The 15,506-nt window shown below is 45.7% G+C and overlaps 2 pseudogenes; both read left to right on the top strand.

Moving 5' to 3' along the window:
• The first annotated feature begins 472 nt into the window (after window positions 1-472).
• LOC101430192 (sorting nexin-7 pseudogene) lies at window positions 473-1,060 on the top strand (annotated as a pseudogene).
• A 167-nt stretch (window positions 1,061-1,227) lies between these two features.
• On the top strand, window positions 1,228-2,129 carry LOC139436145 (sorting nexin-7 pseudogene; annotated as a pseudogene).
• Window positions 2,130-15,506: the final 13,377 nt, after the last annotated feature.

The raw sequence follows: 15,506 nt of genomic DNA, 5'->3' as shown, positions 1-15,506 counted from the left end.
TAGGAACTGAATAGCACAGTAAACCCAGAGGTGGATGAGAATTGTGGTTGATGGTACAGATGCAAGAGTGTCCTTTGTGACCTAGAGCAGAAATACGTCACTATTGCAGGGTGGTGGGAATGTGGAGAAGCATGGGAAAATACAGCTGGAGTGGCCTATGGACTGTGGTTAGTCATAATAAGGTAATATTCCTGCATCTATGCCAACGATGTGCTGTGTTGATAATGAGGGAGTATGGGGAAAGTGTGCCAAATGTGCACTATGGACCTGGTAACAATCAGATAACATTATCTCATAATCTGTAACCAATGTTCCACCACAGTGTGCTGTGTTGATGGAGGGGTGCTGTTTGGGAATTCTGCACATGTGCGTGATTGTTTTGTAAGTTTACAACTTCTGTCATAAAAAATATATCCGAAAAAACAGTAAGCACGCTCGGGGGAGCTGGGCTGGCCGGGCTCACACTCTCGGGATGGAGGGCAAGCGCCGGGCACCACAGCCGCGCTCCGTGGGCCTCCCGGCCGGGGGCACCAGCGCCAAGAGCCCAGGAGGTGGCGCCCGGCTCGCGGGCAGCAGCAGCTCGTCCGCCTGCTGCAGGCCAAGGTGCTGGGTCTGGACGAAGACGAGGAGAACCTGGAGGAGTTCAGTAAGAGTGCTTCGTTGAGAGACATGAATTCTTCCCGCCCTGTGATGCCAACGTCCCCTTGATCAATGATAAACCAAATCGAGTCTGAAGATGAGCCAGATCTGAAGGCCCTGTTCATTAGCTGATGAACCTGAGGCCACGTTACTACAATCGAGACTTTGATTATTACAGGATCATCACCAAGACATCTCGTGGGGAGCTTGACTCCAGTGAATTTGAAGTTAGAAGACGTTACCAAGACTTCCTTCGAGAAAACGTGAAGAAGCACATCTTACCCTGATCATTCCACCATGGCCAGAAAAGTTCATAGTGGAAGGAATGGTGGAACACTTTGCTGATGAGTTCATTGAGACGCGCAGGCAGGCATTGCACAAGTGTTTTGTTTTTTTTTTCCAGGGAACAAAAAGGCTTTAATTCTGTTGTTGAGCAAAAGTTGTCAATAAAAGTCATCACCAGAGAGCAGTGAGAAAACCTCCACACTGATAAAAACACAGCACCCAGGTAACAGCCACAGATAATCAGCGGTCATTAGCCTGTGTACCTCCTTGGGACTGGCAATGGGCTTTTTTTTTTTTTTTAAGATGCATTTGATTTATTGTAAAACCAGAATTGCTGCTCACCCAACTTTCACACTTCATCAAGACTTCAAAGTTTTTCTTGCTGCACAAGCTTGGGGACTCTCTTCTCACCAGAAGCAAGGCCCTGCTGAGTCGAATGGGGCAAACATCAGAGCTGTTGCATTTTCAATGAGAGGAGTTAAAAACCGCTCCAGAGGAGCATATCCAGAGGAGCTCATGGATATGCATAGTCTTATTGAAACATTTAGCCAGAAAATAAATTTGATAGATAAAGTATCACAGAGAACTTACAAGGAAGAAAAGGAACGTTTTGATGAAATGAAAGAATATGGCCCAATTCATAGCCTGTGGCCGGCAACAGAAGAGGATCTCGTGGACGCCAGGAAGGTGCTGCTGCCTGCATCGGTAAACGCTCTGAAGCCGCTGAAAATCGGATGTAGGGACGCTCAGAAGCCCTGCCTCCTGTGGTCCACGAGTATGTGCTTTACAGTGAAATGTTAATGCGTGTTATGAAAAGAAGAGACCGAGTTCAAGCAGAACTGGATTCCAAAGTTGAAGCTTTGCCCTATGAAAAGGCGGATATTGATCTGCTTAAAGAAGAGATTGGAAAACTTGAAGATAAAGTGTAATGTGCTAATAATGCTCTGAAAGCAGATTGGGAAAGATGGAAAGAAACTATGCAAAGTGGTATCAAGTCAGCATTTACTGATACGGCTGAGGAGAATATCAGCTGCTCTGAACAGTGCCTTGCTCTATGGGAACCCTTCCTGACATCACGGACTGACGTCCACCTAGAAGAAGCCCTGAAGGCAAGTCTTAATCCTGCTGAGGACGTCCGCTCATCTTTGGGGAGAGCGTCTATCAACCACAGTCGTTCTTTCTGGATGGGCTGTGTCCTCCATTAAGTGGATGAAAAATGTTTCACACCATCTGGAAACCAACAACTTGGTAACTCAGGTATGCCAGGGTATTGACATGAATTTGGATATATATATATATAGCTTAGTTCTGATTATATTCTTAATTTTCTGTGCCAATAATTGCATATGGAATTTTTTTAAAATATACATTTGTGGGACATGACATTTTAAATATGTTGTAAAGATTCAGTTTCAAAAAGAAGTTTAATATGAAAAAAATAAAATACAAAAATAAAAAACAATAATAGGGAGGAAAAATACACCAAATGTAAGAGAAGGACTATACGTAGTAGGAAGATTGTGACAATATTCTTTCATAATTAGTAATAAATGTCTCACAACAATGCAAGGTGTTGGAGGGTTACTATTTGGAACCCCGTATGATGTTATGCTTGTTTGCTTTTAAGTCCACAACTTTTACTGTACACTTACTGTTCATGTATGCTCATATATAAGTGATATAAAGATAATAATAATAGGGTGGGTTGGGGGAAAAATACTTTGGTTAGTAATAATATTTTGACAATGGTCTGTAATCTTAGTCAAAAATGTTAAACAACAATGCAAGATATTGGTGGTGTGGCAAGTTAAGAGAGACCCATGTGATGTTTGTTTTGTAAGTTCACAACTGTTACTATACACTTATTGTTTATGTATGTTTATGTATGAGTGATATACTTCAATAAATTTTTAAAATTAAAATAAATAAATAAATCAGCAGGCCGCAGACGTGTGGGTCTAATGCTGGGCTCTCGGTTCTATTCCCCAAACTACGCGTCCATCCTCTTACCAGTGCCACGCTGATTTAATTACTGTAACTTTGTAGTAGGTTCTGAAATCAGGAAGAAAGGGTGAGTCCTCCAGCTCTGTCGTTTTTTTCAAGACCGTCTTTGCTATTTGGGGTCTCTTGCAATTCCCTATGGGTTTCAGAATTAGCTTTCCATTTCTGCAAAAAAAGTATTGTCAGATTTTTGGTAGGGATTGCACTGAATTTGTAAATTGCTTTAGGCAGAATTGACATCTTAACAATATTTAGTCTTCCCATCCATGAACCCTGGAGGTCTATCCATTTATTTAGGTCTCCTTTAATTTCTATCAATGATGTTTTGTAGTTTTCAGTGTACAAGTCTTTCACCTTCTTGGTTAAATTAAACCTGAAATATTTTATTCTTTTAGGTCTTATTGTAAATGGAATTGTTTAGGTATCTTTTCAGATTGTTCATGACTAATGCATAGAAATCCAACTGACTTCTGCATGTTTATCTTGTATCCTGCAACTTTGCTGAATTCTTTTTAGTTCTAGTAGCATCTCCGGGATTTTCTATATACAGAATCATGTCCCCTGCGAAGAGGGATAATTTACCTTCTCCTGTTCCAGTTTGGATGTCTTTTATTTCCTTCTCTTGCCTGATTGCTCTCGCTAAAACTTCCAGCACGGCGTTGAATAACCGTGGGCACCCTTGCCTTGTCCCTGATCGTAGGGGCGAAGCTTTCAGCTTTCACCGTTGAGAATGATACTTGTGGGTTTCATGAATGCCCTTTATTGTGTTGAGAAAGTTCCCCTCTATTCCTAGTTTTCTGAGTGTTTTTATCATGAAAGGACGTTGGGTTCTGTAAAATGCCTTTTCTGCATTAATTGAGATGATTGTGTGCTTTTTTTTCCCTTTTGTTCTATAAACATGGATTATTACATTGATTTTCTTATGTTGAACCATCTTTGCAGTCCCAGAATAAAATCCCACCTGGTTATAATGTATAATGCTTTAAATATGCTATTGGATTAGGTTTGCTAGTATCTAGTTGATGACTTCTGCATCTATATTCAAAAGGAATATGGGTTTTTAATTTTCTTCTCCTGTGCTGTCTTTATCTGGCTTTGGTAACAGAGTAATGCTGACTTCATAGACTGAGTCGGGAAGTGACCCCTCCTCTTGGCTTTTTTGGAAGAGTTTGAGAAGGACTGGTGTTAAATCTTCTTTAAATGTTTGCTAGAATTTAGCAGTGCACCCATTGGGTCTTGGACTTTTCTTTGTTGGGAGGTTTTTCATTACTCATTCAATCTCTTTTCTTACTATAGGTCTGTTGAAATTTTCTATTTCTTCCCGCATCAGGTTAAGTAATTTACATGTTTCTAGGAATTTGTCCAATTCATCTAGGCTATTGTTGGCATATAATTGTTCATGGTGCCATTTTAATCCTTTTTATTTTATAAGGTCAGTAATAATATTCCCATTTTCATTTCTGATTTTAGTTATTTGTGCCTTCTCTCTTTGCCCGTCTGGCTAAAGGTTTGATGTTTCAAAACACCACCTTTGGGTTTTGTTGACTCTCTCCATTCTTTTTCTAATCTCTGTTTCCTTTATCTCTGCTCTAATCTTTACTATTTCCTGTTCTAGTTTCCTTAGGTGTAAAGTTTGGTTATTGGTTTGTGATCTTTCTTTTTTAACATAGGCATTTGCAGCTACAAATTGCCCTCTGAGCACTGCCTTCTCTGCATCGCATTACGTTTTAGTATTTTGTTTTCATTTTCATTGTTCTCCCTTCTCTGTAGTGCAGTTTCTCTGGGCAACATCCTACTGACGTGGGCCATTCGAAGCCTTAATCATTATTTAATCAAGAAAGAGTGAAACCTCTGAATCCAATATAATCTAATATGCCCAGAGGAGCAGACAAGTTTACAAACATAATCCAATATCTATAGTTGGAATGCATAAATAATGCCAAAGTGCTACAACTAATGTGTTAATTTCCACATATTTGTAAATTTTCCAGTTTTCCTTCTGTTACTGATTTCTAGCATTAATCCATTGTGATTCGAGAAGATACTGTGCAAGATTTCAATATTTTCTCACTTACTAAGATTTGATTTGTGGCCTAACCTATGGTCTGCCCTGGAAAATGTTACAGGTGCACTTGAGAAGGATGTGTATTCTGCTGTTGCTGGGTGGAGGCTTCTAAACATGCCCGTTTAGGTCTGTTCAATGCTGTTGTTCAAGACCTCCATCTCCTTAATGAACTTCTGCTTAGATGTATTATCAGTTATTGAAATTGGTGTATTAAAGTCTACAACTACTATTGTAGAACTATTTTTCCCTACAATGCTGTCAATTTTTACTTCATATATTTTGTGGCTCTGTTGTGAGATGCATATATGCTTATCACTGTTATACCTTTTTACTGGATTGACCTTTTATCAATATGTAATATCTTTTTTCTCACATTCTTTTTTGACAAACTCCATTTTGTCTGATAATAATAAAACCTCTCCAGCATTACTGATTAGTGGAATACCTTTTCCACCCTTTTACTTTCAATCTCTTTGTGTCTCTGTCCCTAAAGTGAGTCTCTTCTGAAAAACATAGATGGACCATGCTTTTTCATCTAATCTGCCGATCTCTGCCTTTTATAGTGGGAATTTAATCCATTGGTATTTAAGATAATATTAATAGCTGAGGAAGAAGGATTTACTTCTGCTATTCAGCCATTTGTTTCCTGTACATCTTGTATGTTTTTCATTGTTCAATTACTCCATTCCTGCCTCTTTTTTTTATAATTTGCTGCTTTTTCGTGGTACACCATTTTGATTCCCTTCTTTCTTTTTCCCTCTATATCTTAGTTATTTTCTTAATGGTTATCTTTGTATTTACCATTACATCTCATATAACAATTTAATTCAACTAGTAACAACCTAGCTTCAGTAGAATATATATGCTTTACTCCTATATATCTCCATCTCCCCCTCTATTATATTATCATCTCAGGTTACATCTTTATACATTGTTGGCCCATTAGCATAGATTTTAAATATTTTTACACATTGGCTTATTAAGTCATAAGGAAGTATAAAGCAGTTATAAACCAAAAGTACAATAATCCAGGATTTCATATTTACACATGAACCTTTACCAGTGTTCTTTGCTTCTCTTATGGCTTCAAGTTACCATCTAGTGTCATTTTATGTCAGCCTGAATGACTCCCTCTAGCATTCTTGTAGGGCAGGTCCTCTCATAACAGATGCTTTTAGTGTTTATCTGTAAATGCCTTAATTTCTTCTTCATATTTACAGGATAATCTAGTCAGATATATAATTCCTGGTTGACAGTATTTTCCCCAAGGACTTTTAATACACCACCCCACTGCCTCTGGCTTCCTTGGTTTCAGGTGAGAAATCAGGTAATCTTGTTGAGTCTCCCTTGTACATGACAAGTCACTTCTCTCACTGCTTTCAGAATCCTCTGTCTTTGGATTTTGACAATTTTCCTACAATGTTTTCATGTAGATCCCTTATAGTTTATCCTGTTTGGAGTTCCTTCAGCTTCCTGGGTGTGTATATTCATGTCTTTCATCAGATTGGGGAGATTTTTGGCCATTATTTCTTCCAATACTTTTTCTGCCCGCTTCCTTCTCTCTTGTCCTTCTGTGACTCCAACATGCACATATTGAACATGTGTGTCCCACGGGTGTTTTGGGCTCTGCTCATTGCTCTTCATTTTTACTTTCTGCTCCTCACTCGGGATTTCAATTGTCTTGCCCTCAGGTTCACTGATCCTTTCTTCTGCCTGTTCAAATCTGCTGTTGAATATTTCTGTTTTAGTTTGCCAGAGGGTTGCTGATGCAAAGTACCAGAAATGTGTTGGCTTTTATACAAGGTATTAATTTGGGAGTAAAAGCTTACAGTTCCGAGGCCATGAAAAGTCCAACTCGAGGCACCATAAGAGGTGCTTTCTCACCCAAGTCTGCTGCCACGTGTTCAAGCAAGAGGGCGGCGGTCTCCACCTGGACTCTGCCTTCCCCTCCACCTCCCAGAGCTCTGCGGAGGGCAACCAGGCTCAGAGCTTGTCTCCTACCAGGCCTCTTCTCTCAGGCTTGGCTGCTCTGCTTTCTTCCGGATTTCAGCTGCAAGCTGTCAGGCAAATGTCTCCTCTCCCCCCAGGGCCTCAGCTGTTGAATCTCTCCTTTCTGTCACATGGCAGGATCAAAAATCGCAGCGCTCTCTTTTCCTGTGTCTGTCTGAGTCTTTGTGTTTCTGTTTATATCAGAACCAGCAAGAGGGCAGAGACTCAACTTGAGTCACACCTCATTGATATAGTCCAAACCGAAAGCCCTAAATCAATCATACCAAGGAATCAAATCAAAGGCCCCTCGAGTGAATGTAATGCAATCAAAGGGTATCACTCCCAGAGGAATAGATTAGTTCACAACATATTTCTCTTTTTGGGATTCATAAAATAATTTCAAACTGCCACACCATCAAATGAGTTTTTTATTTCAGTTACTATACTTTTTAGCTACACAGTTTGTTTCCTTAATTCCCATCTCTGACCATACTTGCCTGTGTTATGTGTTCTGTAATTTTTTTTGTTGATAGCTTGTTATTCTATGTATTATGTTGTTATGACTCTGGAATTCTAGTTCTTCCATTCCTCTGGAATTGCTCAGTTTTATATTGTTGAGGGCTGCAGTTATCAATTTGTAACTTTTTCAAACTATGTTTGCTCCCAAACAGGTAGTAGAAAATGAGAACAGGATAAAAAAACAGACACTGCCTCCTAAGACGCCTCTGCTGCTTTTCCCTGAGGGGTGGAACGAGGCCACCTCCCTCTCAGAGGCAGCCCCCAGCCATCTGAAGGAGCTGACCAAAAGCAGCGATCAGGGATCAGACCACATACCCTGGCCTTGGGGGGCCGGGTCTTTGTAGCCCACCCTGGCACCGGCAAGCTGCACCAGCCAGGCTGCAGCCCCCACTGCTGCCGGCCATGAAGGGGGTGGGAGATGGCAGCTGCTGCACGGAGGATGCGCAGTGCGCACCACAATTTACCAGCCTCTGCATCTAGCTCTGTTCTGGATGCTGCAGAGCATTCCATTAGACTCCAGAGTTTTTAAATAGTTGATTCAGACAGTTCCTGTAGCTCAGTAGTTGTTTTGGAAAAGCGGACTTGGCTCAACAGATAGAGCGTCTGCCTACCACATGGGAGATTCACGGTTCAAACCCAGGGCCTCCTGACCCATGTGGTGAGCTGGCCCATGCACAGTCCTGATGCACTCAAGGAGTGCTGTGCCACGCACGGGTGTCCCCTGCATAGGAGAGCCCCATGCACAAGGAGTGCACCCGCAAGGAGAGCCGCCCAGTGCAGAAAAAAGTGCAGCCTGCCCAGGAGTGGGGCTGCACACACGGAGAGCTGATGCAGCAAGATGACATAACAAAAAGAGACACAGATTCCCAAGCCACTGACAAGAATAGAAGTGGACACAGAAGAACCCAAAGCGAATGGACACAGAGAACACACAACTGGGGCAGGGAAGGGGAAGGGGAGAGAAATAAAAAAAAAAAAAAAAAAGTTGTTTTGATGGTGGGACTGATTCCTGGAGCTTCCCACTCTGCCATCTTCCCACAGTCTTCCTTACAGCCAGTTGATTTTTGGAAAGGGTGCCAAGGGCACTAAATGGGGAAAAAATAGTCTTTCAACAAATGATGCTGGGACAACTGGAAATCCACTTACAATACAATGAAAGTGGAAAGTGGACCCTAACCTCACACCATATTTGAAAATTAACACAAAATTGATCAAAGATCTAAATATAAAAATGAAAACTATAAAACTCCCAGAAGAAAACATACAGGAGTATCTTCAGGTCTTGAATTAGACAATGGATTCTGCAACTTCACACTAAAAGCACAAACAGCAAAAGAGAAAATAGATAAATGGGACATCCTCAATATTAAAAATCTTTGTGCATCAAAGGACATTATCAAGAAAGTAGAAAGACAACCTACAGAATGGAAAAAAATATATTTGGAAGCCATTTATTTCATAAAGATTTAATAATCACAATATGTTAAGAACTCACACAACTCATCAAGAAAAAGAAAACCCAATTAAAAATTGGCTAAGGACTTGAATAGACATTTCTACAAAGAAGCTATACAAATGGCCAGTAAGTACATGATAAAATGCTCAACATCATTAGCTATTAGGGAAATGCAAATCAAAACCAAAATGAGATACCTTTTCACACCCACTAGAATGGCTACTATTAAAAAAAAACAAAAACAGAAAATTACAAGTACTAGAGAGGATCTGGAGAAATAGCAACATTCATTCATTGCTGGTGAGAACATAAAATGGTACAGCCACTGTGGAACACAGTTTAGTGGTTCCTCAATAAATGCAGAAAAGGCATTTGACAAAATCCAGCATCCTCTCTTGATAAAAATACTTCAAAAGATAGGAATAGAAGGAAAACTCCTCAACACGATAAAGGGCATATATGAAAAACCCACAGCCAACATTGTACTCAATGGGGAAAGGTTGGAAGCTTCCCTCTGAGATCAGGAACAAGACAAGGATGCCCACTGTCACCACTGTCTTTCAACATTGTGCTGGAAGTTCTAGCCAGAGCAATTAGACAAGAAAAATAAACAAAGGTATCTAAATAGGAAAAGAGAAGCAAAACTCACTATTGACAAATGAAATGATCCTATATTTAGAAAATTCCAAAAGGTCTATGACAAAGCTACTTGAGCTAATAAATGATTTCAGCAAGGTGGCCAGATACAAGATCAATACACAAATATCTAAAATTTTACATTTGTAAAATTAATATATTGTACTGGTACAAAATAATTTTAAATTATATTTACAAAAGCTTCCAAAAAAAAAAAAACACACAAATATCAGCAGACTTTCTATACACTAGCATTGAACAATATGAGGAGGAAATCGGGGGAACATCCCATTTACAATAGCAACAAAAAGACTCAAAAGACCTAAACAAATGGAAAGACATTTCTTGTTCATGGATTGGAACACTAAATATTGTGACAATGTCAATCCTACCCAAACTGACATAGATTCAATGCAATACCAATCAAAATTCCAACAGCCTACTTTACGGAAACAGAAAAGGCAATTACCAAATTTATTTGGAAGGAAAAGTGCACTCAAACAGCCAGAAACAGTATAACAAAAGAACAGTGATGTGGGGGGACTCTCACTGCCAACCTTGAAATGTGTTACAAAGTTACAGTGGTCAAAACAGCATGGTACTGGCGTAACTATAGATACATTGATCAGTGGAATAGAATTTAGAGTCCAAAAACAAACCCTCATATCTATGGCCAACTGTTCTTTGACAAACCTACCAAGTCTGTTACGGGGACAAAACAGTTCCTTCCACAAATGGTGCTGGGAGATCTGGACATCTATAACCATAAGAATGAAAGAGGGCCCCTATCTCACTCCCTACTAAGAATCAACTCAAAATGGATCAAAGACCTAAACATAAAAGTCAGGACCATAAAATTACTAGAAGAAAATGTAGGGAAACATCCTCAAGATCTTGTGGTAGGGAAGCGGACTTGGCCCAATGGATAGGGCGTCCGCCTACCACATGGGAGGTCCGTGGTTCAAACCCCGGGCCTCCTTGACCCGTGTGGAGCTGGCCATGCGCAGTGCTGATGCGCGCAAGGAGTGCCGTGCCACACAGGGGTGTCCCCCGCATAGGGGAGCCCCACGTGCAAGGAGTGCACCCATAGGGAGAGCCGCCCAGCACGAAAGAAAGTGCAGCCTGCCCAGGAATGGCGCCGCACACATGGAGAGCTGACACAACAAGATGATGCTATGAGAAAAAGAAACACAGATTCCCGTGCCACTGACAAGGATAGAAATGGTCACAGAAGAACACACAGCAAAGGGACACAGAGAGCAGACAATGGGGGGGGGGGGGGAGGGAGGGCAGAGAAATAAATTTAAAAATAAAATAAAATAAAAAAAAGATCTTGTGATAGGTGATGTTTTCTTGGACCTTACACCCAAAGCATGAACAACAAAAGAAAAAAATTGATAAATGGGACCTCCTTAAAACTAAACACTTTGTACCTCCAAGGACTTTGTCAAAAGGGTGAAAAGGCAGCCAACTCAATGGGAGAAAATATTTGGAAATCACATATCTGATAAGGGTTTAATATCAAAAATATGTTAAGAGGGAAGCGGACTTGGCCCAGTGGTTAGGGTGTCCGTCTACCACATGGGAGGTCCGCGGTTCAAACCCCAGGCCTCCTTGACCCGTGTGGAGTTGGTCCATGAGCTGTGCTGATGCACGCAAGGAGTGCCCTGCCACGCAGGGGTGACCCCGCGTAGGGGAGCCCCACGTGCAAGGAGTACGACTGGAAGGAGAGCCGCCCAGCGCGAAAGAAAGTGCAGCCTGCCTAGGAATGGCGCCGCCCACACGTCCCGTGCCGCTGACGACAACAGAAGCAAAGAAACAAGACGCAGTAAACAGACACAGAGAACAGACAACCGGGGGAGGGGGGGAATTAAATAAATAAATAAATCTTTAAAAAATATATATATATACGTTAAGAGATGCTACAACTCAAAAAGACAAACAATCCACTTTAAAAATGGGCCAAAGACTTGAATAGACATTTGTCCAAAGAAGAAATACAAATGGCAAAAAGCACATGAAAAAATGTTCAGCATCACTGGCGTTCAGGGAACTGCAAATCAAAGCTACAATGAGATAGATAGCATTTCACACCTATCAGAATAACTACTATTAAAAAGCTAGAGAACTACAAGTGCTGGAGAGGCTGTGGAGAGATAGGAACACTTCTCCACTGTGGTGGGATGCAGATGGTCCAGCCATGGTGGAGGGGTCTTTGGCAGTTCCTAACGTTGTTGAACGTAGACTTGCCATGTGACCCAGCAATACCACTACTGGGCCTATAGCCAGAAGAACTGAGAGCAGGGACTCCAACAGACATTTGAACATTGACGGTCTAGCACCATTTTCACACTTGCCAGAAGATGGAAGTAAACAAAAGTGTCCATCAACAGATGAATGGAAAAATAAAACGTGGTCTATACATACGTATTAGTCTGCCAAGGGGTGCGGATGTAAAGTACCAGAAATCTGTTGGCTTTTATAAAGGTATTTATTTGGAATAGCAGCTTATACTTAAAGGCCCTAAAGAGTCCAACTCAAGGCTGCTTGCTCACCAGTCAGAGTCATGTGTTGAAGCAAGATGGTCATCAAAGGTGCCAGGGAGGGAAGCAGATGTGGCTCAAGCAATTGGGCTCCCGCCTACCATATAGGAGGTCCAGGGTTCAACGCCCAGGTCCCCCTGGTGGAGGCGAGCTGGCCTGTGCGGAGAGCTGGCCTGTGCAGAGTGCTGCCCCACGCAGGACTGCTGCCCCGTGCAGGAGAGCTGGCGCAGCAACATGACACAACAAAGAGAGACACAGCGAAGAAACAAGAGACACAGCAGACCAGGGAGCTGAGGTGGCTCAAGAGAATAATCGCCTCTCTCGCACTCCAGAAGGTCCCAGGATGGGTTCCCAGGCCACCTAATGAGAAAATAAGCAGACACAGAAGAACACACAGCAAATGGACACAGGGAGCAGACCATGGAGGGTGGGGAGAGAAATAAAAAAATAAGTAAACCTTAGGGGAAAGAAAAGGGGGTGCTGGGGAGACGGCAGTGGAGGGCGGAACTGTGGCTCATGAGCCTCAGAGGACAGGAAGGAGTACATGGCTCCTGGACACAAGAAAGTTGGGGAGGGGGGATGACAACCCTGATAAGCTGACCACGTCCTAACCGGCAATAGGAAAACGAATGAACCACCAACGGGAGCGAGATAGCCATCGGCCGGGACTAAGTGGAATTAATCATGCTGGACAAACTTAATTTAGCTCTGACAATTCTCGGCTCGATGTACACGAGTCAAGAGTAAAGACAGCTCAATCCCAGCCTACCAGTGATTTGTAACCCTCATACGGAAAACGTCAGATTCCGGTACGGCATTGAGAGGCAAGGACCAAACTCTTCAGACTGATGCCCAAGGTGCGTGAGAGCATGCCGAGCGTCAAAGTGCAGCAGACGCGAGCCCGAGTGGGACGGACCGCGCGCAGCCTGCCCAAGCGCCCCGGCTGCCTCACGCCCTCGGCGCAAGCCGGGTCTGTTCGGTAGAGGCCCTGTTGCCGCTGTAGCCGTTTAATTGATGAATTCCAAAAAGAAACACTGGATTATGTTTGTAATCTGATCTGTGCCTGGGCGTGATTGAGCTATGATTAGGGCGTTGTGTCCCCACCCCTTGGTGGGTGGAGACTCCCAGACAAAAGGCAAAGGGCAGAGTGGGAGCTTTTGATGCGGAGATTTCTGATGTTGGAGTTTGATGCTGAGGACCCAGGAAGTCAGCACGCAGAGGAAAGAGAAGCCAGCCCCAGGAAGGAAGGAGCCTTGAACCCAGAGAGAAGCCAGCCCCGGGAACGTAGGAGCCCAGGAAGCCTGAGCCCTCGCAGACGTCGGCAGCCGTCTTGCTCCAAGGAGACCTCGGTGAGGGAAGTCACTTGTGCTTTATGGCCTGGTGTCTGTAAACTGCGACCCCAAATAAACACCCTTTATAACACCCAGCACCCTTTGCTGGCTAATACCCCCACCTTGCTGTATCCTGACCCCACGACAGCGCCCCTGGCCACCACCTCCCCACAGTCCTCCCAAATGCAGGGCCTCCAGGCGCCCTCCTCCGACAGCGCCGGCCCGAAGCCCCGAGCGGGCGAGGCTCCTGGGGTAGTTCCAGCGCAGCTCCTCGCCGTCTGAAGACCTGGGAACCAGAGCCGTCACCGTGCACCCTCACGCGTCCCCAGCGGGCAGTGGGGCGGGGTGGCGGCCCGGCTTGTGGCCCCGGTTTGGACACGCCCCGGGTCTCGCCCACGTCCTGGGGGGTGTGGGCACAGTCACCGAGCTTCCTTCCCCGTGACTTAGTTAGGGTGCGTCCAGCCGAGTCGGTCGGCCGTCAGGCCGGATCCCCGGGCCCTTCGTCAGCCGGGTGGCAGAGAGAAGCCACAGGGCAGCCAGACACCCACAGAACCTGGGAGACGCCGCCTCTTGAGTGGCCACTGAGGGAAAAGCCACGGAAACCCAAGGACCACCGGCAGCCGGAGGTACCGCCCCGGGGGAGGGGCGCCTTCTGGCCTGGGGAACCGACAGCCGGTCAGCTCCTGTCAAGCCGCCTCATCAAAGGAAGTCTGGGAAGGAAGCACACATGGCACGGGGAGCGGTGAATGGGGAAGGGTTTGCGAGGCCGCCAGGCTCCGCGGCTTCAGAATCGGCGGGGAGGGGCGGCTGTGGAAGGAGACCCGCGAGCAAGACGCCGTCGGGGGCAGCCGCGCAACCCGCTGCACCTGGACGCATAGCGGCAGGGCCGACACTGCCGCGGAGACCTGGAGGCCACCAAGGGACAGCACGATGTCACGCCTGTCCAGGGGGGCACGAGGACCTTCTGGACAGCAGCTGTCCCTGAGATGACCCCTGGCTCATAAGGGGCGTGCCCAGACCTCTGGCCAAGGGCAAGGGCAGGTCCTGAAACAAGCGAGGGTCAGGCCGAGGGTCAGGCCAGGCCGTGGGGACTGCCGCCAGGTGCAAGCTGCCCCCAGACCCGCCCTTCCTGGCCTCGGGCTCCCAAAGGCCAAGCGCTCAAGCGCTGCAGAAGCACGTTGCCGGGCAGCTCGTCGGGCAGCCCGTCGTGGCTCTCCGAGATCGTGGGGGGCTTCACAGACACGCCCCCCGGCTTCATTCACCGACCAAGCTTCTCGGCTGTGCCTGGGTTTGCGTGCTCGGAAGCCACATCTTGATTTTAGCATTTTTGCTATCTTGGGTGGAAATAAAACTCAGAGCCACTAAGTACCGGCCCCTGTGCGCCTGCCTGTGTGAGCTTCCCGGCTGCTCAAGCTAATGCCGTGCACTCAGGCGGCTTAAGCAGTGGGGTTCACTGGCTGGTGGGAGCCCAAATCCAGGCATGGGCGAGGCACCGCTTTCTCTTCAGGCTTTCTCTCCAGACTGGAGCTCCGGGGCGGCCGCCAGCCCCCGGGGTCCGGGCCCCCGTCTCCCAGCACCGCATGCAGCGGCCTCCACTGACCTCCAGCGTCTTGCTCCCCGAGGCGGTCATCTGCAAGGCCCGCAGGGTCCCGAGCACCGGTCCCGAGGCAGGGTACGCGGCCAGAGGTGCATCGTCCAAAGGGCCTGCTGGGGAAGGCTGGACGCAGAGGGTGTTCTGTCCCAGCCTTCCCCGGGGCCGGGAGCCACACCGCGGGCCTCCCTCTGCCTCACTGCTTCCCTCCTGCACTCAGTGTGCGCTGCGGACTCCAGCCTCCCTCCTCACCCTGGACCAGCCGGTCATGCGGTGGGACTCCCACGCCACCCCCCTGCCACAGGCAGCGCTGTCACCAAGCCTCCCAGCGCTGCCCGGGACCCTCGTCCAGGGGCGCGGAGCCACACCAGCCCCACGGGCCTCGGCCTACTGTCCTCTGGGGTGAGGACGGCGCTCTCCCAGACACGTCCCTGCTCAAGTGGCAGCCCCC

This window comes from Dasypus novemcinctus, chromosome 1 (assembly GCF_030445035.2).
Source record: "Dasypus novemcinctus isolate mDasNov1 chromosome 1, mDasNov1.1.hap2, whole genome shotgun sequence".
Lineage (NCBI taxonomy): Eukaryota > Metazoa > Chordata > Mammalia > Cingulata > Dasypodidae > Dasypus > Dasypus novemcinctus.
This window is presented reverse-complemented; position numbering and strand designations above follow the sequence as displayed.